Source organism: Chiloscyllium punctatum, chromosome 51 (assembly GCF_047496795.1).
Source record: "Chiloscyllium punctatum isolate Juve2018m chromosome 51, sChiPun1.3, whole genome shotgun sequence".
Lineage (NCBI taxonomy): Eukaryota > Metazoa > Chordata > Chondrichthyes > Orectolobiformes > Hemiscylliidae > Chiloscyllium > Chiloscyllium punctatum.
The window spans coordinates 30,760,104-30,788,094 of record NC_092789.1 but is presented as its reverse complement, the minus strand read 5'-3'; positions in this window follow the sequence as shown (position 1 = coordinate 30,788,094).

Below are 27,991 nucleotides of genomic sequence, written 5' to 3'. Positions count from 1 at the left end.
AGAAAAGGCTGATTTGGGGAATGTGGAAAACGCTTTCAAGTTTGGTTAACTGGAACATGCCATGGCAACGAGAACTGGAAGTTCACTCAGTTATACAATATACCCCTGGAAAGCGATACGTAATCAGAAAGGAAAGTCACAGCAGATCTTTGCGCTGAACTGTGAAACCAATCTGAAGCCCATCTAACTAACATTATTCCATTGTCATCCATTGTTTATCCAATGACTGTTAAACGCCCTAAACGTTGGAGTGTGGACGACTGTTGGAGGGAAGTTGTTCCAGGCCCTTACTGCTCTCTAATTAAAACACCTACTTTTCACATCTGTACTCCGTCAATCTTCCCTCAATTTCCAAGCTATGTCCCCTCGTGCTAGCCATCCCCATTCGAGGAAAAGTACTCTCAGTATCGAACTTATTCATCCTCTCACCATCTTTTATGTCTCAATTACATCACCTCGCAACATTCTCTCTAACGAAAGCTGCCTCAAAGACATCAGCGTTTCATCTTAAGACCTCCTGGCAACAAACCGGTAAATGTCTTCTGCGCCCTTTCCAAATTGTCCACATCATTCCTCTCATGCAGCGACCAAAACTGTATGCAATGCTCCAAGTGCAGCTGCACCAATGATTCTTAAAGCAACATGATCTGATGGCATCGCAACTCAATCGCTCTACCAATAAAAGCGAACACACCATACAATATCTTGGCATCCATATCAAATTGTGTGGCATCTATCAGGAATATATGGACATGTACACTGAAATCTCTCTGCTCATCCACACTGCTAAGAATCTTACCATGCACACTTTTCCACCTTAGGCTCCATTTGCAATCTCTCAGCCTAGCTCTGCAGCTTATCTGTGTCGGTCTGGAATCTGCAACATCCTATCTGCACTGATCACAACTCCATTGACTTTAGTGTCATCCGCAAATTCATTAACCCATCTTTCTACGCTTTTATCCAGTTCCTTCAAAACAATTGAAAAACAGCACCGGTCCCAAAACAGATTCTTGCGATATACCACTAGGAAATGAACATTTCCCATTAATGACAAACCCTTTGTCTTCTTTCAGCGATCCAACCTCTGCTCCAAACCGGTAACCAACCTCAATCCCATGCCTCCATATTTTGTGCAACAGCGTACAGCGAACAGCCTTATCAAACACTTTATTGAAATTATAGACACTGCATTAAAAACGTTACATGCAACCCCCTATTTGTTCACTTTCTGAAACAACTCAATAAGGTTTGTGAGGCACGACGTACCCTTTACAAAATTATGCTAACAAGCAAGCCCTAATCAAATTGTGCCTTGCCAGATGATTAAAAATCCTATCTCTCGTAATCCTTTCCAAACTTTTCTCACAATTGAATTAAGGTAAGTTCTAGGGTTATCTCTCCCTCCCTTCTTGAACAAAGGGCCAACATTTGCTCTCCTCCTGTCTTCTTGCATTATTCCTGTAGACGATGACGACAGAAAGTGCAAAGCCAAATGTCCTGCAATCTCCTCCCTGACCTTCCAGAGAATACTTGAATGAATCCCATCCGTTCCAAGTGTCTTACTTATTTTCACATCTTACAGAATTGCTATCATCTCTTCCTTATTAACTTCAATCCCGCCTTGTCTAATATCCTGTATGCCAGTATTCTCCTCGGCAAAATTGTCATTTTACAGTGTGAGTAAGGACGAGAAATATTAATTTAGTGCTTCTCATATTTCCTCGAACTCCACACACAACTTCCCACGACTATCCTTGACTGCTCCTAATCTAAACCTTGTCATTGATTTATCCCTGATGTAGCGATACAAAGGATTACGGGTTTTCTTGAACTGACCTGCCAAATATTTTCATGTTCCCTCATGACTCTGCTCGCTCTCTCTTTCGGTCTTTCTGGCTAACTTGTAATTTTCAAGGGCCCTAAATGAGCCATCACGTGTCATATTTACTTGAGCCTCCTCTTCCTCTTGACAACGTATTCAATTTCTTTAGTAAACTACGCCTCCCTCACTCGACCCCTTCCTCCCTGTCTGACAGGCACTTACTTATCAACAACACTCAGTACCTATTCCTTAATCAAACTCCACTTTTCAATGATGTCCATATGGTTCACTTTATTTCACTAATTCTTGCCTAATTTCATCATAATTGCCTTATTCCCAGCTATCTATCATACCCTGCGGTATGTACCGCTTCCTTTCAATCGCCAAAGGAAAAAACAACCCAATTGTGGTCACTATCACCGATCTGCTTCCCTACATTGAAATATCACATCTGGTTTGTTTCATTGTCCGATGACAAATCCATGTGGCCTTGCCTGGTTTTTGCTATCTGAATTGGAATCCTGCAAAATGCTAGAGAAGACGTTGCGGGGGGACTGTCCGATATTTAAGTGTAGTCATTAGCCACGGGTGACGTCCTGGAAGACTGCAGGATAGCGAATTGTGCGTCGTTATTCAAGAAGGGCTGTAAATAAAAGCCTGGGAAACAAAGACCAGGAAGGCGAATATCTGTGGTAGGTATGTTACGTGAGAAGATTCTGAAATAAGATAAACACGCATTTGAATATATAGGGTTAATTAGGAACAGTCAGCATGCCTTTTTTTTTGTTTGGGATATCATGCCTCGCAAATTTGTTAGAGATCATTGATGAAGCGACCAGGATGTTTATCGAGAGCGGGGCGGTAGACTTGGCCGATATGGTTTTCAGGAACGTCTTTGATTAGGGTTCATTAGGCTGCTCTGGAAGGTCAGTTCGTACGGAAGCCAGAGGCGCTCGCAAGTTGGGTATACAACTGGCTTGATGGTAGAAAACAGAGTGTAATCGTGGACGGATGTTTGTCTGACTGGAGGCCTGTGATTCATGGAGTGCCTCATGGATAGGTACAAGCCACACTGTTTTTTGTGATCTGTATCACTGATTTGGATGAGACTGGTAATGGTGGGAGGAGTAAATGTGCAGTTGACACTAAAAGAGGCGGAACCATGGAGAGTGAATAAAGTGACCTAAATTGCAGCAGCCCTTGAAATGCTGGGGAAGTGGATTGACAATTGGCAAATGGAGTTTACTCCAGATACACATGAGGTCTTGCATTTCTTGGAAAGTCACATCAAGGTAGGATTTCATTGTAAAGGTTAGCACCTTCAGGGGTGTCGTGAAACAGATGGACTTTGGAATTCAGGTCCATGATTCTCTGAAAGTGAAGTCACAGATGGACATGGCAGTGAAGAAGGCTGACAGCACACTGGCCTTCATCGGCCAGGACATGGAGTTAATAGGGATTGTGAGAGAGAGAGTGTGCATGTGCATGCATAATGTGTGTGTGTGGACGGGGAATTGATGTGTTGATGGAGTGTCTGTGTGTGTAAGTGGTTGCATGTGTGTGTGCGTGAGTCAGGGGATTTTTGCGTATGAAAGGGTGTGTGCATGTGTATGTAAGTGAGTGGGTTTGTATAGGTATGTGTGTAGTTTTGAGTGGGTATCAATATGCATAGTCTGCATGTGTGCGCAACTGTGTGTTTTGGTTTATGCGTGTATCTTTATGCATGGATCTGAGGATGTGGGTGCGAGTGTGTATGGCGGTGTGCGTGTGATTGTGTGTGCGTGCATGTGTGGGTGTGGTTGTCTGTGTGCGTGTGTGTATTTGGCTTTGTATCTTATTGTGGGTGTGAGTGCGTGGTTGTGTGCGGGTATATGTGAATGGATGTGTTTGTATGTGCATGTGTGTGTGGATGCGTATGTGTATATGTGAGACTGATTCTCTGTGTTGGTGCATGTGATTGCCTGTAAATGTGTGTACGTGTATGGATGTGTGTGTGAACTTGTATGTGGGTGTGTGGGTGGAGGTGTTTGTGTGTGTATTTTGGTGTGTATCCTTCGTGTGTATGTGTGCATGTGTTCCTGTGTGCGTGCTTGAATGGATGTGTATGCACGTCTGTGCGTGTGCGTGTGTTCCTGTCAGTATTTGTGTGTGCATTTGGTTTGTTTGTGTCTGTACCTCTGTGTGTGTGTGTATGTGTGCACGTGTGTGTGTGCGTGCGTGTGTGTGTGTGCGTGTGTGCGCGCGCGAGTATGCATGTCTTGGTGTGTTTGTGTTGTTTTTAATGTATCCAAACATACATGTGTGATGATTAACCCCAGCAGACTCCCTTGAGTCCATATAAACATCCGCAGTGGGCCACCCTGCTCATTGTAGCTTGGAACAGCAAGTCTGATGATGTGGACATCTCTGATATTAATTCTTGTTGCCATCGCGCTGGCACAGCACAACACTGCTGACAGTGAATTGCAAAGAAGGTTTTTTTGGCAGGTCAGTTAAAATTGCAGAAACCACTCTGGTTGTATGGACAGGGGCAATGCAGATGGGGCCATTCTGCCCGTTCATTCTATTCTGCCAGGTATTTGGATCAGGACTGCATTGGGTTTTTTAATGCAGGTTTTTATATCGGTACTGTAAAGGTCTAAAAACCCATCACTATCAAACCTTTCTGAGCTCACCATTTGTGGATCACTGTAACTCAGTATTTTTAAGCAGGATTTAAAGAGACGGAGTCCTGGATGTCCATGATCCTCTGTCAGAGGTTACTGCAGAGTTCCCTTCTCTACATCCTTCCATTGGTGAACACGTGGAGCACGCTGGATAATTCCGCTTTCAATATTCCTCTATTTGACTACACTGCACTGTTCTCTTCGATGTATCATTGCTTCGGCCTATTTTGAGCACGGACTGTTTATAATAATGTTCCATAATAATACTGTTTTCTATTTTACAGATTTCTACAACGGATGAAAATGTTCAGGGGCTTCGTGAGTCAAGAAGGTTTTCAAGCAGGAGAGAAAAACTATTGGATAAACTACCGGCGATGGAGAATCTACAATGAAACATTAAAATCAGTGTGACTAGAGTCTGCAATGAAATCGGATGGGTGGTGATTCCAGACAGACAGAAACCGGGTTAGGGAAACCGAGTAGAAGAGCGAGTGAGAGAGACAGAGCGGCATAATGAGTGAGAAATGCAGGGTTTCAGAAGGAGACAGGGAGGCAAAGGTTGAGCTCAAGAGAGACTTTGTGAGAAGCAGAGAAAGAGATATGGTGAGAGAATGTGGGAGATACAAAGAGATACAGGGCCTGAAACAAGAAGATTGTGAACTTCCCACACACGTAAATGACATAACACACGCCCTCCATCTTCTCCTAGACATCCTTTTCCCCGGCACTAAACGCCTCATCTTCACCGTCGACATCCGTGGCTCGACATGTTCACTGCCATGACCAGCGCCACCAAGCCCTCCATTTCTTCGTCTCTGGATGGTATGGCCAGTTCCCTTTCACTGACATACGTATTTGTTTGACTGAACTGGTCCTCACAACTAACAATTTCTCATTCCAATCCTCCCACTTGCTCCAGTCGAAAAGGTTAGCACTGTGCACCCACATGGACCCTGGCTCTGCCTATCTCTTCGTTGGCGACGTAGAAAAGTCCATCTTCTGGAGTTACAAAGGCACCACTCCCCACCTCTTCTTATGCTTCATTGATGACTACGTTGGCGCCATCTCGTGCTTCCACGAGGAGGTCTAACAGTTCATTACCTTCACCAACAAATTCTACCCCGACCTGAACTTTACCTGGATAATCTATGACATCTCCCTCCCCTTCCTTGTCTTCTCTGTCTCTATCCGTGTGGACCGACTCATCACTGATAGTTTTTACAAACCCACTGACACCCACAGCTACCAGGACTACACCTCCTCCCACTCTATCTCCTGCGAAAATGCTATCCAGTATACCCAATTCCACCGCCTCTACCGCATCTGCTCCCAGCAGTACTAGTTCCAACACAGAACACAACAGATGGCTTCCTTCCTTAAAGACTGACATTTCCCATCCGAAGTGTTTGAAGTTGCCCTCCACAGCATCTCATCCACGTCCCGCACCTCCGCCCTCGACGCCCACTCCTCTAACCTCAACAAGAACAGAACCTCCCCGTCCTCACCTTCCACCCCACCAACATCCGCATAAATTGCTTCATCTGCCGACATTTCCACCACATTCAAATGGACACTCCCACCAAGGATATATTTCCCTCCCCACCCCTTGCTTTCCACAAAGTTTGTTCCTTCTGTGAATATCTTTTCTAGCCCTTCAACAAGCCATCGACCACTCCTGGCACATTCCCCTGCCACCGCATGAATTGCAAACTCTCTGCCCACACCTCCACCCTTACCTCTGTTCATGGTCCCAGAGGAGCCTTCCATATTCATCAAAGTTTCAGCTGCAATTTTACACGTCATTTATTTTCCCAATTGCTCCCGATGCAGTCTGACCTACGTTGAGAAGACTGGACGACTTCTTTGGGAAACATGCAACAATCAACCCGACCACCCTGTGGCCGAATATTTCAACTATCCCTCCCACTCTGCTGAGGACATGAAGATCCTGGGTCTCCTCAATCTCCACTCCCTCACCACCCGATGCCAGGACCAAGAAAGCCTTATCTTCTGCCTCGGGTTCTTTCAACACCAGGATATGAATGTGGACTTCACCAGTTTCCTCATTTTCCCTCTCTCCACCTTACCCCAGTTCCAAACATCCTGCTCAGCACAGCCCTCATGATCTGTCCCACGTGTCAATCTTCCATTCCATCTATCCCCTCCACCCTCGTCTCCACCTATCAACTTAACGCGCACGTCCATTCAATGATTGCACTCTCGGCTACTTTCTCCCCAGCCCACCCCTTTTCTATTTATCTCTCCACCACCGAGGCTCCCAACCTCAATCCTGAGGGCTCCGAGCAGAAACGTCGATTTCCCTGTTCCTCAGATGCTGCTTGATCTGCTGTGCTTTTCCAGAAATGCACGCTGAACTCTGATGTCCAGCATCTGCAGACTTCACTGTCTCCTACAGACAAATAGTAACAAAGAGAGAGACAGTCAGAGTGAATGACCAGTAAAAGAAGGAGGCAGAATGAGAGAGGCAGATAGAAAATGGGAGAAAGATCAATGAGAGACGAGAGAGTAGGAGCCACATAAATTGATAGAGTGAACAAAAGGAACAAAACATACAATGAGAGAGACTGGGTGAGAGACGTTGCATTCTTTGCTCATATTAACAGCCGTTTTATCACTGTTCTCTTCCTGGTAGCAGGATGTGGGGCTCCAATTCTCATTTGACCCTTGCTGTGGGTCTTTTGGAGATCATACCTGTAGACTTAGGCTTGTAACGTTTCTCTGATTCATTTTGCCCATTGACATTTCCAGGCTCGGAGGACCTGACCAGAACAGGAAGCAAATATTCTTCTTCATCCTTGGACTCCTGGCCCTGTTTTATTCCATTGCTGCTTCTTTGATATGGAGACTCTCATGAAACCATCGGAACTGGCAGTCGAATTTGGCCAATTGACCCATCGAACCTGAAGTATCGCTCAGCCTGATCATGGCTAGAGAATGAAAGGGACAGAGAGAGGGGGAAACAAACACACGCACATGCGTGCGCGCACACACACATACATACACGCAACCTCTCACACATCGACACAGACAAACATATGCCCGGGACGTATGAACACACACCATGCACACGCGTGCCTCCACACACAGAAAACATACGCACTCACATATAGACCGATATACACAGAGAAACACCCCACATACACACATGCACACACAACGACGCACGCCCGCACTTATGAACAGAAAAACCCACACCCTCACTCACTCGCACACACACACACAAACATACACGCATATACACGTATCCACACATCCAGACACATGTGGACACAAACACATGCACCCACACACACCAACACACAAACGCATGCACACACAAAACCCCAACAGCAGAAATATGTCACGTGGTCCAATGCACAGTCTTCGACCTTCGACATAATCAGGGCTGATCATTTCATTTATGGAAAGATCAACAGAGACACACAGAAGTCAAATGAGAATCATTGAATTCGATATCTGGATGGAGGCTGCAGAACAGAATTGGGGACAAACATAAATTTGTTGGAAGAACTCTGGAGCAGTTTCGAGGTGGTTTTTCTTTCTTATATGGACCGACTGGTCACTTAACTCCTATCATTCTCACTCCGTCCTCTTGAAGAAATCAGATTCAGAACAAAACCCTTTCCACACTTTAATGGGTGCTTGATGCAGAGTTGATTTTTTTCGAATCGTGAACGGTCCTAACCCAGTTCTCCCAGGCTGACATGAGCTCAACTCATTTTCCATGCACGATGGCTGCCTTTCGTCAGTAATTTGCTTTCCATATAGTATTCCAGGATGTCCTGGGAATGTGTAGGGTAGGAGATCAAAGTTTACCTTCCATTCTCCATCTTTCTGACAGTTTTCCCATTTGCTCCCTCTTTCCTTCTTTCCTAATCTTCTTCACTCTCTGCACACTCTCATTTTCAAAACTAAATCTTGTGTTTTGATTTCGAGATGCTCGTGTTGGACCGGGCGTTACAAAGTAAAAAGTCACATAACACCAGGATATAGTCTAAAAGCTCTTTCTTGGAAGCACTAGCATTTGGACTGCTGTTCCTTTATCAGTTTGTTCCGGAGTATAAAAGCAAAATGCAGGAAATTATAGCAAACGTTTACAGTGTGATGCAATTGAAATTATACGTTGAAAAAGACCTGGTCGTTTGTTAAGTCCCCCATCCTTTAGAATGAACAAGCTGGTTTCAGTTCTTTCACATGTATCGCAAAACTGCTTTAAAGTTACATTCTCAAGTGAACTTTTATAATTGGTATCATATCGGCCCAAATAATGCATTTAAGGCCTCAGGAGCCCTGGGTGATACTTACTGTGCTCCAATGTTCAGATAGATTCTAATCTGAAAAGCTGACGTACAGAATCTTGCATGGATTCATACAGTTTTTGAGCAAAATAGAATGTAATTCGTCAAATTCAATTCACCCCACAAAACTTATAATGGGGAGTGTGTGTATTTGTGCGTGTCGTGTGGTGTGGAGGGGAGAGTTTATGTGTGTCTGTGGAAGAGTGTGCATATGTGTGTGAGTGTTAGTGCATAAGTCTCTGAGAGGGAGCGTGTGTTGGTGTGAGTGTGGGAGTGCATGTGTGAGCGTTTGAAAGAGAGCTTGTGCATGAGAGAGTGTCTGCAATAGTGTATGGGATTGCCAGAGTGTGGGTGTGTCTGTAGGAATGTGTGTGTGTGCAGGAGCATTCGTGTCCTCGTGTGTTCGTCTCTCTGTGAGCAATATCTCTCTTTCTATGTTCGTCTGTGTGTGTCTCTGTGTGTGTGTTTATGTCTCTGTGTGTGTCTTTGTGTGCGTCTTTGTGTATGTGCGTATGTAGTGCAGTGGGTCACCTGTCGTGTCACATGAAACCAGGATCCTGATTGAAGCCTACTGCATGGGTAGCTAACTTGGCAATCAGCCTCTGCCCAGCCACTTTGCGTTGTTACCTGTCCCAAAGTCTGCCTTGGAGGTCGGTCACCCGAAGATTTTAGGTCTAATGTCCCAGACCGCTGAAATATTCTCCGATTGGGAGGGAACACTCCTGTCTGTTGATAGTTTTGCAGTGTCCCTTTATCCATTGCTATAATCTCTGCTCGGTCTCACGAATGTGCCATGCCTCATAGCATCCTACCTGCAGTGTATGCGATAGACAACATAGGCTGAGTTGCATGAGTTATTGTTCAATGTATCGTTCCAGTAACATCACATTGTAAAAGTTTTACTGTAACTTCTGTATCTTACGATCTTTTATGCCACAATCAGCTGAAGAAGGAGCGGCGCTCCAGAAATTAGTGTTTCCGAATATACCTGTTAGACTATAACATGAAGGCATGTGATTATTACAATTTATTTCGTTTTGTCTGCATATTCCTATTCTCCCCCTGTTTTGCAATCCCCTCACTATCTTTCGTATAATCCTCAATATCTCTGTTTCTCTTTCCACTGAGAAAGTTGGCTAAATCAATTGCATCTCCTCCATCCTCCCTCTGCTTCTCCATTTTCCTCTCATGTTTTTGCTGTGTGGATACCTGCGTGTCTGAGTATACATGCGTCTATGAAAGAGTGCGTGCGTGATTGTGTGCTTTCTTTCCACAGAACGTTTCACAATCTGTGATTGATTAGATTCATGACATTGGACACTTAGTACTCGAGAACCTTTGCAGTGGTTCTGTAAACAGAGAGTGAGCTCTTGGCTCATATTCAACATTAGCTCATCCTTTGCAAATTCACTGAAGGGTGGCAGACAGGTTGCTGACTGGCAACAGGACAGTTTCACTTCAGACGCGATATTTAACAAGCCAACAATGATTTTACATGCGAAACTTAAGTTGCAAACTGGCAAGTACCATGTGTGACACAGAAAGGCCAAGAAATGACCATTTCCATTAGAGACACTCCCACCACCGACCATTGAAGTAATATGGCGTTGCCGTTACTAAATGTCCCCCGCAATCAATATGCTGGAAAATACCATGAAGACGAAATCTAATTCTCACTCCTTGGCGTTCAATGGAATCCTCATCACTGAACCAACGCCCTCGGGGTTACCTTTGGGAACGATTTTAACCATCGATCCTTGGTGTTACCACCATCGAAATTCTTAACCATTAATATTCTGGAAATTGCTATTGTGAGGAATCAAACCATTCCAACCTTGATAGTCAATCGCATTGATATCATTGAGAGCCCTGGATACTAACGTCGATGGAGTTACCAATGACTAGAAACTGAACAGGTTTCACCACATTCATTCATTTCTAACAAGGGCACGTCTGAGACGAGGAATCCTGCATTGTTGAACTTACCTGACATCCTCCAAATCCTGGGAGTAAGTCAGGACTGCAGATATTGTAGATCAAAGTCAAGACTGTGGTATTCGAGAAGCACAGCCAGTCGCAAAGCATCCAAGGAGCCGGATAATTGACGTTTCGAGCGTCAGCTCTTCGTGAGGCATCATCGAATTTGCACAAGTCAGAGGTGCGACAGAATGCTCTTTACTGGATTGGATAGGTGCAGCTCCAATAGAACTCGAGATCCTCCACACCATTCAGGATGAAGAAACCCGCCTGATGGACATGACAACTATGCATCTGATTGAAACCGGTCCTCTTTGTCAAAGATAAACTAAATGAGAACTTGATACTGAAAAACAATCTATTCAGATTTGGAACCAGCTATGTTGACAAAATAGACTGAATGCTTCGGTCAGCATCCACAAATATCCACCGCTTTCTGTGTGCTATCATGAAACGTGCTGTGCAGAAATTCTATGAAGATTGTACGAAAGCATCTCCCCACGACTATCCGCAAGGGCACCGACAGCAGATGCATGGGAACACGACCTCTGCATGTTCCTTTCCAAGCTTACTTACCGCCCTTATTGGAAATATTTTACCATCCCCTCAGTTTCACTTGGTCCAAATCCCTGAATTCCCTCTCGATTGGCACTATAGAACGACCGACTGCACATTGATTCAGCGATTCAACAAGACAGCTCACAGCCACCTTCTCAAGGGTCAATTAAATATCGACCATAAGTGCTGGACCTTTGAGGAAATAAAATTAAAGAAACATTTAAACATCTAACGCAGCTGGACACATCAGACAGACAACGAAGAATTGCAGGACACTGTGAGAGGGAGGGGGGAATGAACTGATGATTCAACTCGTGAAACTGCGGAAGGCAGCAGAATACAGAATGTAAGATATAATGAAAATTAAGAGAGGAAAAGGGGGAATGTGGGAGAAGAACACAGGAAGAGAGATATAGAGAAAGTGATGTGATCATAGATCGAGATAGAGATGCACATAGGCAGGAAGAGAAAGAGAGAGAGAAAAACAAATGATGAAGGTACGAATGGGGTCGATCAGGAGAAAGTCGAAAACTGAGACCAAGGGAACGAAAATTGAAAGGGAAACTTTCCTCCTGCGTCTTGGGAAAAGCAACGAATTCCTGGTGAGCTGTGATACTGTAGGAACGGGAGAAAATTCAATGCAAAATAAAACAATTATTAATATGGTCATGGTGGAGAAATTTGATCCACTGATGACGTGCGGTGTGTAAATGTTATCCGTGTCTAAACAAAACACAAAAAATTGGCAAAAACACTGGATGTACTCCGCTTGAAGCAATTAGAGTGTGCATCGTGAAGACTCCCTCTTTTGGTCTGCTCTGAAAATCTTTAGCAACCTCTGATAGCCAGACTCTGTGAGCGGCACTATTTGGCGCATTCGTTTTGTACATCTTTCCTCCATAAACATCACAAACCACAGTAAGAGTTTGTATGGATTTTTAAAGGCATAAATTCAGGGACATTCGCCAGAATGCGCAAAAGATGGGCGCAGTCATACTGAACGCATGGATGTGAATGGATCCGAATTTGCTAATCCGGATGAACAGCACATGCTGGAGTCCCTGCTCCCAGTCTCGGTGCTGCTGAATAAGAGAGTGACGGCTGTAGTTGGGTGCCCACATCTTTGACTCGTCAAGATTACGCGGAACGAAAAACATAAAGGGAAATATTTGGAGCTGCGTGTGCCATTGGGCCCCAGCTGCATGTTTAAGGATAAGCAGCAATTCCTTTTCTCTCACGCGGCCTCTTTATACTCTCTCCCCTCTAGCTGGAGGGAGGATCGGAGCACAATCTACCGAGTCCTGTCCCATATCAGCTCAGCGTTTGCAATAAAGAGTGGTTCCCCTCCTGACCACACTCTTAAAACAGGGTTTGATCTACGCTTTGTTTGCAACAATAAGTTGTGAACATCACATTGACCCAAATGAAATCAGCTTTTGAACGTCTATATTCTATCAAGCAACACAGAAACCCCAGGGGCAACTTAATGTGGAGAAACAGAAGAAGCTCGAAGAGTGCTTAAAAGACAATTCCACAAGGTTTTAGTTTAAGGTTTGTCGAAAGGAACGAGAGAGTTGATCATTTTCACAGTTGGTATTCCCTATCTTTTAACCCAGGCAACAGAAGAAACTCACAATAATGGGCACACTGCTAATCTCTTGTAATTCATCTAAAATACAGGGGTATGGATACCTTGAAGTGATTTTTTTGGGGACTGGAGGTGATTGCAGAGATATGAAGAGGCGAGTCAACGTACAATTTGAAAACCTTTCCGTGTCCAACGTTTGAATGAGGCAGCTAAGGGCAGCTCCTTGGCGAATACGATTGAGCAATGGATACCTTAGAATATTACATTGAGCACTTCTTTGATTAGCTTATAAAATAAGTGACAACTTTTAATTTCGAACGGAATTGACTGCATTCAGCACAAATCTAATTGAATTAAGTTTAATAAAATCGATCAAATTTCAATTTCAAAGCAGTATATCCTGCACTTGCAGTTAGTTTTCACGGAGATGCACAAAACAGGAAATAAAGATCTTGGTCTCGATTCTCGATCGGTCTTGATGGACTCAATAAGCACAAGATGGATCAGCAGCAAAATCAATACTTTCATCTTCCTCTCTAAGGTCCCTTAGAGACACGGTGAGATAGGCAAACACTGATGGAACAGGAATGAGTGCAAGATACTTTGCTGGATGTGAGCGCATCCCTCTGTATCTGTAAGGACAACTGAAGGAACACCCCGACGTTCTCATTAATTATGGATAAGGACATGACTTAATGGCTAATGTCGCGCCTGTTTATGAACCATTCAGTTCGGTTTTCGGAGGGTCATAGAATTTTTCATTTTGACTATACTGCGAAAATGGGTATTGGCAGTCTAATTTAGTTCTACTGGCTTTCTCCACGTCGTCATTTTATTAAGAATACCTTCAGGAGAATTCATTTGCCCCAAAGAAATGTTCGAGTTTGCGAATTGTTTTGTCAGTGGATGGTGGATTCTCCGAGCCTTTCAGGATATTCAATGTTGAGCTGATCCGGTTCTGTTCAGTAAAGGCCTCAATAATGATCAGCTGCAGACAGCATTGTGGAGCTGAGAGGTCAGTTCTGATATTGGTGAAGGACGAATGGGATGAGAACTATCAAGCAGTTTATTCCTGGTCCGCTGTTACGAATTTACCAGGACTGTAACAAATACTCTGAATGTAGCATAAGTACTATACTTACCTCTGAATAAATCATGTTTCAGATTTAGTATTAGTTCACGGTACTGCAATTCATTGAGTCATAGAGTCATAGAATCCTAAAACATGCAGACAGGCCCTTCAGCCCAAACTCGTCCATGCAGAACAAAACGTCCATCAACCTCAATCCCATTTCCCTGCACTTAACGCATATCTCTCTAAGTGTTTCCGATTCATATATTTGTCCAAATGCCTCTTAAACGTTGTCACTGTACCTGCCTCCACCACTTACGATGGCAGTTCATTCCATATGCGTATCTCCTTCTGTGCAAAAAGGTTGCATTTCAGTCTTCATGTATTGTTTCTCGTCTAACATTAACCTAATTGCTAGTCCTCGATTACACGACGCTGAGAAAGAGACCACTTCATGCCTCTTATGATCCTATATACTTCATGAGATCCCACCTCAATCTTATAAACTCTAAACTAAAATTTCTGAGGATGTCCAAGCTCTCCCTCTTACTCAGATACTGACAACATTATTGTAAAGCAGGTCCAAACTCTTCCAATAATAGTAACATCTTCCTATAGCAAGTTGTCCAAGATTGAATACAGGACAAAGCAGGATAGTTTTGATAACAGTGTTGAGGGAGTGGAATCACTAACAGAGACAGAGCATATCAGTGCTGTTGGTTTGGAGTCATCTGTAGAGACAGCAAAGCAGTCGTCACACTGAACTGGTATGATGGGATTCCAAACAACATCCCCAATCAGGTTTGTGTATGGACCGGCCGGAGAACTGTCTGCGTAAATGTGAGTGTGTGTGTGTGTGTCTCTCTGTGTGTATATACGTGCATTTGGGGGCGGGAATGGGTTCACGCAAGTATGATTGAACGTGTAATTGTGTGAGTCTGTGAATGTGGGAGCATAGTCTATGTATGTGTGCGAAAGAGTGTGTCAGAGTGTGTGACAGGTTATGTGCAAGAGTGTGTGAGAATACACGTGTGTGTATGAGGGAGGGATGTCTGTGTAAGTGAGCATGTATGTGAGAGGGTGTAGGATATGTGTAAGTAAGTATGCATGTATGTATGTGAGTGTGTGTTGGAGAAGATCTGTGTAAGTCTGTATAACTGTGTGGCAGTGTTGATAGTGACTTCGCGGGATTGGATGTGGGAGCAGTGCCTGTCTAAGTGTGAGTGATCGTGAGTGTTTGTGTGGGAGATTGTCTATGCAAGTGTGTGAGTCTGGGATACAAGTCTGTGTATTTCTGAGCGTGCAAGTCTATGTGTGGGAAAGTGTCTGCAAAAGCGTACATTAGCATGTGGGAGTGTGCAAGGACGGTCTGTGTAATATTGAGTGTGTGCGCATGTGCGAGGACTGTATGTTTAAGTTTGAGCGTTTGCATGTGTGAGACGGTCCGTGCAAGCGTTGGAGTGGAAGGGAAATATGTACAAGTGTGAGTCTGTGGGTCGGAGAGGGTTTGTGTGAGTTTGTGTGAGTGTGGGTATGTGCGAGGACGGTCTGAGTAGGTGTGAAGGCGCCTCAGTGTATGCGTGTGAAAGGTGGTCCATATAAGTATGTGTGTTTGTCTGCGTGAGGAGGAGCTGTGTAAGTATCTGCAATGGTGTGAGTGCGGGAAAGGGCCGGTCTAAGTGTCCCTGAGTGTGTGAGTGTGGGAGAACGTCTGCGGAAGTGCATGCATGTGAGAGTGCGGGAGAGGGTTTGTTTAAGAGTGTATGAGTGTGTGAGAATGTCAGTGTAAGCGTGAGTGTGTGAGTGGGGTACAGCTTCTGTCTTTAGTGTGTAATGTTGAAAGGGTGGGAAGGTTCCTGTAAGCGCCTGTGCGTGTGTGAGTTTGTCGGAGAGGATCTGTACGATTATGTGTGAGTGACACTGTGTGTGGGAGGAGTGTGTGTGCATAGGTGCGTGTGTATATGTGAGTACCTGTGTGGGACAGAGTCTGTGTAAGTGTCTCTGCGTGAGTGAGTGTGTGAATGAGGGTCTGCGTAAGTGTGTGTGAGTGTGTGTGCATGTGTGTTGAAGTACAGTTTGTGTAAGTATGCATGAGTGTGAGAGTGTTGGAGAATGCCTGTCATTTTGTGTTATTGTATGCAAGAGTGCGTTATTGTGTTTGAGTTTATGCATGTGTAGAAGGAGGGGTTGTATAAGTGTGCATGTGTATATGTGAGTGCGTGTGGGAGAGTGTATTATTGTATGCAAGCGTGTGCGTGTATGTGGGGGAGAGCGTCTGTGCAAGTGTGTATGTGAGTGTCTGCGCATCTGTGGGAATAGGGTTTGTACCAGTGTGTGTGTGTGTGAGTGGATGGAAGGCCTTTTCATTCATTTGTGTGACTTGGGTGTTTGAAATGGAGGGGAACTTGCCGAGGTTGGTGTTCCTTAATACCGGCAACCCTTGTACATCTAGTTGAAGATGGGGTAGTGCGTTTGGAATGCGTTGTTTAAGGACTAATAGTGAACTTGTTGTGTAAGTGCGAGTGTTTGTGTGTTTTTGAGTTTGTGGCTGGAGCTTCTATGTGAGTGCGTGTGTGAGTGGGTGTTTTACTGTGTGAGTATCTGTGTATACGTGTCCATGTGTGAGGATGGGCTTGCGTGTGTGAGCGGAACTGTGAATGTGTGGGTGCCTTTGATACTGTGAGTGTAAGTTTGTGAGTGTGTGTGTGAGTACGTGTGTTTTTGTGTGAGGAGAGGAGTTAGTATGTCGAAGAAGGGTCTGTGTAAATGGCTGTCAGGGTTTGGGAGGAAGGTCTGTCTTAATGTGTGCTGGTGAGAGAATGGAAAGTGTTCTGAAAGCGCCTGTGCGTGTGTGATTTTGTCAGAGAGGATCTGGGTTATTGTGTGTGAGTGACACTGTGTGTGGGAGGAGTGTGCATACACACGTGCGCGTGTATATGTGAGTGTCTGTGTGGGAGAGAGTCTGTGTACGTGCGTGATTGGGTGAGTTTGTGTGATTGGCTGAGTGTGTGTATTTAGGTGTGAGTGTAACAGTGTAAGTGTGTGAGAGGGCGTCTGTGTGAGTGTGTGTGTGAATGTGTGAGTGTGAGTGTATGTGTGGGTGTTTGATTGTTGTAAGAGCGTGTGTGGGGGGGCGCGGTGTGTCGAGCTTGTCTGGTTACCTGCCGTGTGACAAGCAACAAATATCATGGTTGAGGCCATCCTGGCGGTAGGGGAACTGAGTTACAGCGTCTGCTGAGACACATGCGTGATTATTACCCACGGGTGACTGTTTCTATCTAAACAAAAGCGGGGTGTTGTGTATGGGAGGTGTGGGGGTGTGTGTCTGTGCGTGGGTGTCTGTGCGTGAGTGTGTGAGTGAGGGGTAGCATGTGTGTAAGTGTGTGTCTGGGTGTGTGTCTTTGTGTGACGGTGTATGTGTGAGGGGGTGCGTGTGTCAGGGTGTAAGTATGTGTGTTTGAGAGTGTGTCTCTGTGTTGGGTGGGGTTTATGTGTCCGTGTATGGGTGTTTGTGGGTGTAAATGTGTGAGGTTGTGTGGGGAAGGTGTAGGTGTTTGTGTATCTGGGTGAGTGGGTGCTTGTGTGTGTCGGTGGTGTGTGTTTGGGTGTGTAGGAGTGTGGGCATGTGGGTTTTGTGTGTGTCTCTCGGTGTGTGTCTGTGTGTATGTGGTTGCAGGGAGTGTGTGTCTATGTATTTGTGCGTCCGTGTGTCTGCGTGTGTGTGTTCGTGTGTGTGCGGTTGTAGGGGGTGTGTGTCTTGGTGTTTGTCTGTCTGTGTGTGTTTCAATCTGTGTGTGTGCGTGTGCCTGTGCGTGTGTGTGTCTGTGTGTGTGTGTGTTAATATATATTAGTTTATACATGTGTGATGATTAACCATAGCAGACACTTTGAGATCGTATAAACAACAACAGTGTTCCAGCCTGATCATTATAACTCGGAGTAGCAAGCCTGATGATGGGGACACCTCTAATCTTGCTTGTTTGTGTCTTGGTGCTGGCGCAGCCCAACATTGCTGACAGGGTACTGCGAAGCGGCATTTATTTGGGAGGTCAGTGCAAATCGCAAGGCAACATTCTGGGTGAGGGTGTCGGGGAGAAAACGAGGCGGTCATTCCGCCCATTCAGCCTGTGCTGCGTTTTATTTGCATCAGGGCTGCTTTGTCTTGTTTTTGCGGTATCTCAGGTCGGTTCTGTTAAGGTGAAAAAGTGCAACGCAATCAAAACCTTCCTTACTAATCTTTCCTGAGTCACCGCGTGTTCGGTTTATGAACGAGGATTATAAACTATTGGGCTCAGGGAAGTGGCAAAGGAGGCAGAAATACTCAGTGAGGGAGGAAATCCTCCCTCACTGAGGGTTTTGGGAAGCGAGCGTCCTGCCAGTGGGAGTTGGGTTGTGCGAACAGAAGCCTCCGGGATGTGGTTATGTGGAAAAGAATGACAAAGAAGCTACGGAATGGCGCTGGGTGAACTGCCCAATTGCAGAGCTGGCATGGACAAGCCGGCCGAACGTCCTCCTTCTGGTTGCGGGTGATTCCATGTCTTTGTAATTAAAAATCCGTTCAGACTTCCTTCACTCCTTCCTCTCTCTCCTCCCCCCACCCACAGAGAGGCTGCGGTGAACATTACCTTTCTAAGATCATAAGGTGTTGGGAGTACAAATAGGTTGTGTGGCCCATCTACTCTGTTCCGCTGTTGAAGAAGATCCTGGCTCTACTGATCATCTTCAATTCCACTCTAAGGACTCTCCGCAACAGCTCTGATTTCTTTCCTGATTACAGATCCCCCTATCTCAGACCCTTCGACACATTGAATGACGGTAAGCGTGAGGCGCCGCACTTGTGGGGAGTTCAAGAGTTAAGTAGATGTGTACAGGGACCTGAACAGCATTGATGTACGGAGGGATCTAGGGATTCAAGTCAATGGCTCCCTGAAAGTAGATGTGCCAGTAGATAAGATCACAAAGAAGGAATATGGCAGGATCGCCTTTATTGGTCTGGTAATTGAGTACAAGAGGCAGGATATCATGCTGTAGCTTTATAAGAATTTGTTTGAGCAACACCTACAATGTTGCATTCAATGCGGATCACCACAATTATTTGAAAGATGTGAAAGCAATGGACAGGATGCAAAAGTGGATTACCTGGATGTTGCCTGGATTAGAGGTTATAAACTATAAAGGATAGGCCAGAAAACTCCGTTAAACATCACACACAAACAGGTTAATATCTAACAGTTTTATTTGAAGTACTTAGATCAAATACAATTCATTCTGTATCCTATGATCCTGCCCGACCAGCGAACTGTCGAAGAAGTAACGCTTCGAAAAACAAGGCTTTCAAGTAAACGTTTTGGTCTATAACATTGTGATGTCCAATTTTTAACGTTGCCCACCCCAGTCCAACATTGACACCTCTACATCATTGAAGAATGTTTTTCCTGGAGCGGCGGAGGCTGAGGGCAGACGTGGTCGAAGTCCATAAAATCATGAGATGCATAGATAGAGTTAACGGTCAGAATCTTTTTTTCCTGGAGTTGAAATGTCTGATATCAGAGGCTATGCATTTAAGTTAAGAGGGGACTACGACAATGAAACTTTATCCTCAAATCTCCTTTAAACTGTCCCCCACACCTCTATCTCTCTCATACACAATTTTCTTCTCTCTCTGTCTCCGTCTTTCTCTGTCTTTTTTATCTCCGTTGCTCTCAGTCTCTCCATTTGTCTCTCCATTTCTATCTCTATCCCTGTCTCTGTCTCTGCTAAACTTCATGATCTTTCTTTCCGTCCATCACTGTCCTTAGGTCTGTTTCTGTAATCTGCATTTTCTCACTCTCTTTCTCTCTGTCTCTATCACTATCTCTCTCTGTTTCTCTTTAAAATCTGTCACCATCTCAGTCTCTGCTTCTCTATCTGCCTGCCTCTCTCTGTCTATCTCTCCCTCTCTCTCTGTATCTCGCTGTCTATTTCTCGCTCTCTATCTCTCTCCCTTGAAGCCATTTTTTGAAACAAAATAATGTTTATGCAATGCCTGATGCCCTGTCCCAGAGTTTGTTACACATGGTCTCGTGAGACACCATGGCAGATTTCTTGACATCCCTGCTTGAAAATGAGCTGGTATGTCCTCTCAGAATTTTGTTTCCAATCGTGTGACCACGCGCGGAGAACTGTGCACTGCTCTGATCTACAAATTGAAATGATCCCAGTTGTGGTCATACAGGAACTCTTAAGGTCCCAGACTGAAACCGAGCTTGTTAGGCCAGAAGTGCCAAATTGTTCTGTTTCTGTTGTCATTGATGCTTATCCGTGGATGTATTCAGAAGATGTTCCAAGTATACAGTTAACACGAAGAACGTGGACATTTCCAAAAAACGTCAAGTAGCTTTCTTACAGCACAAGAATTGTTAGGAAGTTGGAATTTCAAAGTTTAGATAGAAAGTTTCATCCTTTTAGAAGTCGCAATAGCAGATGGATTATCATATCTCAGGTAACAGTCACCCCGTCTCCAAACTAAACCTTATTCACCCGATTGAAAAGTTGGTTTCCATTTGGCATAAGGGTACATCTCCACTTTATGTATCATAGCTGATATCCTTAAACAAGTACCACATTTCTGCTCTCGGTATCCCTCACTTTTACAGTACCTAAAACACAGTGCACAATTCTGCTCGCAATATTTCTCCATGACACCACATATAAATAACCGTGCACAATTCTGCTCTCAATATCTCTCAGTTATAACATACAGAAAAATAACTATGCACAATTATGCTCTCAATGTCCCTCACTTACACCACATATAATGTACAATACACAAATCTTCTCTCAACATTTCTCAGTTGTACTACATAAAATGCGCAATGCAGAATTCTGCTCTCAATATCACTCAACTGCAGCAAATGTAAGAAAAAGTTCACAATTCTGCTAGCTGTATTTTTCAGTTACTAAATCATTGTGCACAATTCTGCTCTCGATTTTACTCAATTACACCACACATTAGCACAGTACACAGTTGTGTTCTCAGTATCGGTTAGAACAGACTTCGAGCACTTTGGATAGCTCTTCTTTCCCTATCCCTTTGTGGAACTACACTGCACTGTTGGCTGCACCCTACTTATAGCACTGACTGTTGATAATAATGAAAGGCGTTTTCTTTTCCCAGGTTTCTTCAGCGATTGTAAGAGTTTGGGTGCAACTTGTAAACAAAGGCAGTGTGACAACAGTGAGACTACCCTCAATGGGATATGTGCCGGTAACAAGTACTGCTGCTGGAAAAGCTGAGGAAGGGAAAACCAAATGTGTCACAGGCCGAGGGATGACTGAGGTTCAACTAATGCTGTCTGCCCATTCTGAAATTCTGTTTTAGCTCAATCACGTAGACACGATGATACTCTGACACACTGCTTTTTAAAACAAGGAAATAAAATTCATTGCATTGATCTCTGGGTAATGTCTGTCTCTTATTACTCACCAGGATCAGGGTGTGCTCAGTGACGAGATGTTAGGGAGCGTGGGTGGAGGGTAGGTGGGAGGGGAATGCCAGAGATTGGGGATGTACACTGATTGTTTTTTAGCTCCTACTTCGTCACAATCACAGTGCAATCGTTACATGGCAAAATGCCATGTTCACACATTGCCCAGCATGTTCAGTTCCAACAGGAGGTACAGGCTGGAAAAAATCATCACGATGTCTGGATGTTGTAATCCTGTCAGAGGTCAGTGTTTAGGCATCTGTGCACTGTTGGACAGTCAGTGGTTAGGCAGTCAGGACTGTCAGAGGGACAGTGCTGAGGAAGACGGCTCGATTCGAGGGTCAGCGCAGACGCAAACGGCTTCGTCAGACACTCAGTGTTAAGGACATAATCTTCCTTCGGGGTTCAATGCTGGGGAAGGAGGCTCTATAGGATGGTCAGTGCTGGGCATTAGGGCACGGTCGGAGGGTCAGTGCTGTGGGCGTGGGCTCAGTCAGAGGTCAGTGGTGAGGCAGAGTGTGCTGTTGGAGGGTCAGTGCTTCGATAGAATGTTTTATTGTAAGGTTAGTGCTGCAGGAGCAGTGCACTTTCGAACAGTTATTATTGTGGGAGCACAGCACTGTCAGAGGGTCAGTGCTGAGAAAGCAGGCATTGATGGAGGGACACTGGTGAGAGAGCGGCCAGTATTGGATGGACAGCACTGCGGGAGGCTAAGCGCTGAGGTGGTGTCACACTGTAGAGGGTCAACGCTGATACAGTGGGCACTGTTAGATGGTCAGTGCTTGTAGAGTGGGCACAGTTTGAGGGGCAGCACTGAGGGAGATCCGCACTGCCGAGTGTCAGTGCTGACTGGGTGCCACACTGTTGGTGAGGCCGTGCCGAAGGAATGGGCTCTGTCAGAACTTCAGTGCTGAGGGAATGCAGCACTGTTGGGGGTCAGTGCTGAGGGAGTGCAGCACTGTTGGGGGGTCAGTGCTGAGGGAATGCAGCACTGTTGGGGGTTCAGTGCTGAGGGAGTGCAGCACTGTTGGGGGGTCAGTGCTGAGGGAATGCAGCACTGTTGGGGGGTCAGTGCTGAGGGAATGCAGCACTGTTTGGGGGTCAGTGCTGAGGGAATGCAGCACTGTTGGGGGGTCAGTGCTGAGGGAATGCAGCACTGTTGGGGGGTCAGTGCTGAGGGAGTGCTGCATGTTCAGAAAGTCCGTGTTAAGTGTGTGTCGCACTGACGGAGTGTCAGTGCTGAGGGACTGATTCAATGTTGGACACTCGTTGTTAAGGGAGTGCCACACTGATAGGGGTACAGTGCTGCGCGATCTCCGCACTGTCGGAGGATTAGTGCAGAGAGAATGCCGCCCTGTTGGAGGGTAAGTGGTTAAAGAGCAGGAACATTCTGAAGGTCAGTTTGGAGTGAGTTCGCACCGTCAGAAGGTCAGTGCGGAGGGAGTGTCATACTCTCAGAGGGTCAGTGCTGAGGGAACTGGTAATGGCGGAGTGTCACACTGACGGGGGTTCAGAGCAGAGGGAATACCACGCTGTCGAAAAGTCTGCTGCACGTTTTGATGGTCAGTGCTGAATCAAATATCCCACAGTCCTATTTACAGTGCTGCAGCGGCGCCGCTCTGTCGGATGTTCAGTGCTGTGGCAGTGCGGCATTGTCAGAGAGTCCATGCTGTGTGAGTGCCACACGGTCTGATAATCAGTGCTGACGGTTGTTTGCATTGTCGGAGTATCAGTGTTCAGGGTGTAGGCACTTTCAGATGATTCATGCTGAGGGAGTGTGGTACTCACAGAGGGACAGCCCAAAGTGTATGCCACCCTACTGGACCAGCTATGCTGAGGGAGCGCCGCAAGTTTAGAAGGAGAGTGCTGAGGGTGCGCCGTACTATTGGATGGTCAGTGCAGAGTGGCTGTGGCAGTTAAATGGTCAGCCTGAGGGAATGCTTCTCTGATGGAGGTTAATTGTTGAGAGGGTGCCGCATGTTGGAAAATCAGTGGTGAGGGAGTGCCGCACAGTCTGATGGTCAGTGCTGAGGGAGGTGCACACTGTCAGAGGGTCAATGGTGACGGAATCAGCATTGTCGGAGGGTGAGCACTGAAGGGAGTGTCCTACATTGGAGGGTCAGTGCTGTGGGACTGCGGTTCTGTCGTAGGTTCAGTGTTGATGGAGCTTCAAGTAATTGGAGGATCAGTGCTGCGGAACTGTGGCACTCACAGAGGTTCAGTGCTGATGGAATGCCACACTGTCAGAAGGTCAGTGCTGAGGGAGAGCTGCACTGATAGTGGGAAAGTGCAGACAGAGTGTCGCACTGTCAGAGGCTATTTGCAGAGGAAGTGCAGCACTGTCATTGGATCAGTCCTGAATGATTGTCGCACTGTTGGAGGGTCAGTGCTGAGAGAGTGACACATTGTCGAAGATTCAGTGGTGAGTGAGCCCCACACTGTTAGACTTTCAGTTTTGAGGGATCTCCGCACAACTGGGGAGTACATGCTGACTGAGCTCCAAACTGTCGGGGTGTCAGGGCTGAGTGAATGTGGCACAGTCTTAATGTCAGTGCTGCAGTGCTGGAGGCTTTGTGCTGTGGAAGTATCACACTGTCGAAATCGCAGTAGCGTGCAAGCTCTTCATTTTCTGACTGCCAGTGTTGAGGGACAGTGGCACTGTCAAAGGGTCAGTGCTGAGGAAGCTACGAACTGCTGGTGGGTCAGTGTAATGCGAACTCCACACTGTCGGAGCTTCATTGCTGAGGAAGCGCAGCACAGTTGTATGGTTATTGTTGTGTCAGTGGGCACTCTTTAGCAGTCAGAGGTATGGGTGAGGGCTCTTTCGGACGTTGAGCAGGCACGAGGTGGGCATTTTCAGAGTCAATTGTTAGGGAGTACCGCACTCTCGGAAGTCAGTGCTGAGAGGGTGTCCCACTGTTGGGATGGTCAGTGTTGAGGAAATGTCTCACTTTCAGAGTCGTCAGGGCTGAGGGAGTTCCACAATGCCGAAGAGGCAGTGCTGAGGGAACTCTGCAGTATTGGAATGTTAGTGCTGAAGAATCTCCACATCGTCAGAGATTCAGTGCTGTGGGACCACCGCACCATTGGAAGTTCAGTGCTGGGGAAGAACAGGTCAGTGCTGATAGAGTCCAGCACTGTCAGATGAGAATTGCTGAAGGAGTGGGCAATGTTGGAGGATCAATGCTGAGGGAGTGAGCACTTTCAGAGCGTCATTGCTGATGGGGTCCCGCACTGTGAGGAGAAGTGCTGATGGAGCTCTGCATTGCCAGACGGTCAGTGCTGAGGCAGAGTCTCACTAGCAGACGGTCAGTGCTAAGGGTCCACTGCTCGGTCGCTGGATCAATGTTGTCAGAGTGGCCACTGTGGGAAGCTCGGTGCTGAGGGAGCGCTGCATTGTTGGAGGGTCAGTGCTGAGGCAGCGCCGCGCTGTCAGAGTATTAGTGATGAGGAAGCGCAGCACCGTTGGTGCGTCAGTGGTGAGGGAGCTCGTAACTGATGGATGTCAGTTTTGATAAAATACTACACTATCGGAGGGTCAGCAATGATGGAGCTCCACATTGTCGGAGGGTCAGTGACCAGGAAATGTGGCACCATTTAAAGTTCAGTGCTAAGGGAGCTCTGCGTTGTCAGAGAGTCAGAGCTGAGGCAGTGTCCCACTGTCAGTGGGGCAGTCGTGATGTAGCGGGGCGCTGTTAGAGGGTCAGTGCTGCGGTAGCGGCGAACTGATGGATGGAAAGTGCTGAGTGACGGTGCGCCATTGTCGGGTTAGTGTTATGGGAGCACCACACTGTTGGAGGGTCAGATCCAAGGGAATGCTGCACTGTTGGAATGTCAGTGCTGTGGAAGCTCGCATTATCAGAGGGTCAGTGCTGATGGAGCTGCACATGGTCGGATGGTCAGTGCTGAGGGAGCACAACACTGCTGGAAGGTCAGTGCTGAGGGAGCGCTGCACTGTTGGAGGGTCAGTGCTGAGGAAGCACACACTGTCGAGGATCAATGCTGTGGGACAACGCACTTGGGAGGATCAGTGCTGATGGAGGGCTGCACTTTTATTAGGTCAGTGCTGAGGAAACGTAACGCTTTCCATGGCTCAGCCAAGAGGGTTTGCTGCACGGACACAGGATTAGAGTGAGGGACATCAGCTGTGTCAGTGGGTCAGCGCTGAGGGAGTGTCGCACTGTTGGATGATCAGTCCTGAGGATGTGTGCCACTGTCAGCAAATCAGTAAAGGGCTAGCACGTCTCTATCATTGATTTAGTGTTGAGGCTGCTCTGCTCTGTTGGACGGAGTGTCCCACTGTTGTAGGATCAGTGCTGTGGGAGTGCCATACTGTCGAAGATGTCCGCACAGTTGGAATGTAAGTGCTGTGCTGTTCAAGTGCCAGCGCTGAGGAAGTCTCACACTGTTGGACTGTCTGACCTGTCTGACCTGAGATTTTTAGAGCGCTGAGAGGATGGGCACTATCAGACCATATGTACTGAGGGTGTCCGCACTGTCAGTGACATCGTTGAGGGAAGGCCAAACCATCGCAGGGTCAGTAATGGGCAATTGTCACATGGTTTCTGGGTCAGCGCTATGTCAGTGAGCACTGTTGGAAGGTCACTGCTGAGGGAATTCTGAACTATCAGAGGATCAATGCTGAAGGAGTGCTGCACTGTTGGAATTTCAGCCTTGAGGTAGTGGGTATATTAGGACGTCAGTGTTGAGGGAGCGCCGCACTGAAGGAGCACCACGCTGAACTAGTTTGACACTGTCAGAGGGTCCGTGCTGAGAAAGTGTCCGATGTTTGGTGGAATTGTGCTGAAGGAACACCGCATTGCCCGAGGCCCAGTTCTCACAGGGCTCACAGTCGGACGGTAAGTACTGAGGGCGTGTCGCACTCTTGAAGTGTCAGTGCTGAGGCAGCTCTGCACTGTCATAGGGTCACTCCTGAGCGAGTACCGTACTGTGGGAGGTTCAGCACTGAAGAAGTGCCGCACTGTTGGAGTGTCAGCGCTGAGGAAGTGTCACACTGTCGGACTGTCTGAGCTGAGGGAGTGCCACACTGTCAGAGGGTCAGAGCTGAGGGAGATTTGCACTGTCGGATAGAGTGCTGAGAAAGTGCCATACTGGTAGACGGTCAGTGCTAAGGGAGAAGACACTGTCGGAGGATCAGTGCTGAAGAATTGCTGCACTGTTGGAATGTCAGCGCTGAGGCTGTGGGTAATCTAGGACGGTCAGTGCTGAGGGAGCGCCGCACTGGAGGAGGACCACGCTGAACTAGTTTAACACTGTCAGAGGGTCAGTGCTGAGAAAGTGTCCCACGGTTGGTGGGACTGTGCTGAAGGAAATCTGCATTGCTCGAGGCCCAGTGCTCACAGGGTTCATCGTCTGATGGTAAGTGCTGAGGGCGTGTCGCACTGTTTAAGAGTCAGTGCTGAGGCAAATCTGCACTTTCATATACTCAGTGCTGAGCGAGTGCCGCACTGTTGGAGGTTCAGCACTGACGAAGTGCTGCACTGTTATGTGTCAGAGCTGAGGGAGTGCTGCACTGTTCGAGTGCCAGCGCTGAGGAAGTGTCACATTGTTGGACTGTCTGACCTGAGGGAGTGACACACTATCAGAGGGTCAGTGCTGTGGGAGATTTGCACTGTCGGATGGAGTGCTGAGGTGGTGCCGTACTAGTTGGTGGTCAGTGCTGAGGGAGCGCTGAACTGTGCGAGAGTGAGTGTGAAGGAGTGGGCAATGTCGGAACGTCAGTGGTGAGTGATTGGCCACAGTCAGAGGGTCACTGCTGAGGTCGTGGAAATATGGAAAGGTTAGCTCTGAGGGAACATTGCACTGTTGGAGGGCCAGCGCTGAAGGAGCATTGCACTGTTGGAGGGCCAGCGCTGAAGGAGCATTGCACTGTCAGAGGATCAGTGCTGAGGGAGCGCTGCACTGTTCGAGAGTCAGTGCTGAGGGTACTCAGCACGATTGGAAAGTGAGTTCGGAGGGAGCACCACAAATACGAAGGGTCAATGCTGAGTGAACGCCGCATGTCGGTGGGTCAGTGCTGAGGGAATGCCGCACTGTCTGAAAGTCAGTGCTCAGGGAGTGCTGCACTGTTGGAGGATCAAGGCTGAGGGTGTGTCACACCGTGAGAGAGTCATTGCGAACTGAAATCCTCACTGTTGGAGTTTCAGTACGTAGGGTCGGAAGGTGAGTGCTGAGGGATTCGGCACTGTCAGAAGTTCAGTGTTAAGGCAGCGGGCACTGTTGTAGGGTCAGTGCTGAGGGAAAAGGCACTGACAGATGGTCAGCACGGAGGGTGTAGGTAATATCCGAGCGTCAGTGCTGTGGGAGCTCCAAACTATTGGAGGGATTGTGCTCTAGGAGGTGGGTGAAACAATTTAGTTGTTTACCACGGAGGGCTGATGATGTTGGGTTATTCAATATATTGAAGTGTGACAAAGAGAGAGAGAGATTCTTAAACGGTGAGGGAATTGTGGGTTAATGTGGGAAGACAGGGAAGGTGCAGCAGTGGTTGGTCAGATCA